This window comes from Corvus brachyrhynchos, unplaced genomic scaffold, assembly GCF_000691975.1.
Source record: "Corvus brachyrhynchos isolate BGI_N302 unplaced genomic scaffold, ASM69197v1 scaffold334, whole genome shotgun sequence".
NCBI classification, from domain to species: Eukaryota; Metazoa; Chordata; class Aves; order Passeriformes; family Corvidae; genus Corvus; species Corvus brachyrhynchos.
In genome coordinates, this window is record NW_008238316.1 from 565,524 (window position 1) to 566,153 (window position 630).

The window sequence follows — 630 nt, forward strand, 5'->3', positions numbered from 1 at the left end:
TCCATCAACTGGGTGAGGCAGCTCCTGGGACTGACGACTGAGGACCTTGCCCCTCTGTTCAACCTGCTTCATGGGAACGAGGATCTCAAATCCCCGAGGCGGTTGACAGAAGAGGCAAGAAACTCCCTCATCAAGGTCCAAAAGGTGCTGTCATCTCGCCAAGCCCATTGTTATGCCCAGGTCTGCCCTTTCAGTTTATAGTGTTGGGGAAAATGCCATACCTCCATGGGCTGGTTTTCCAGTGGGACAAAGTGCAGAGGGATCCCCTTCTGATTATTGAGTGGGTTTTCCTGTCACACCAGCCATCCAAAAGTATTACCACGCCACAGGAGCTCATGGCTCATTTGGTGATAAAGGCTAGGTCTCGCCCTCATACCCTTGCAGGGTATGATTTCACATGTGTTTACCTGCCACTAACCACCAATGCACTCGACCATCTCCTTCAAAACAACAATCATCTCCAGTTTGCCTTTGATAGTTATAAGGGACAAATATCGGCTCACAACCCAAAACACAAATTGTTCAATTCGGCCGTTAAATTAATTCCAAAAGAAATTCAGAGTCGTGAACCCCTCAATGCCCTGACGATCTTTATGGATGGTTCTGGGGCATCTCACAAGTCTGTCATCG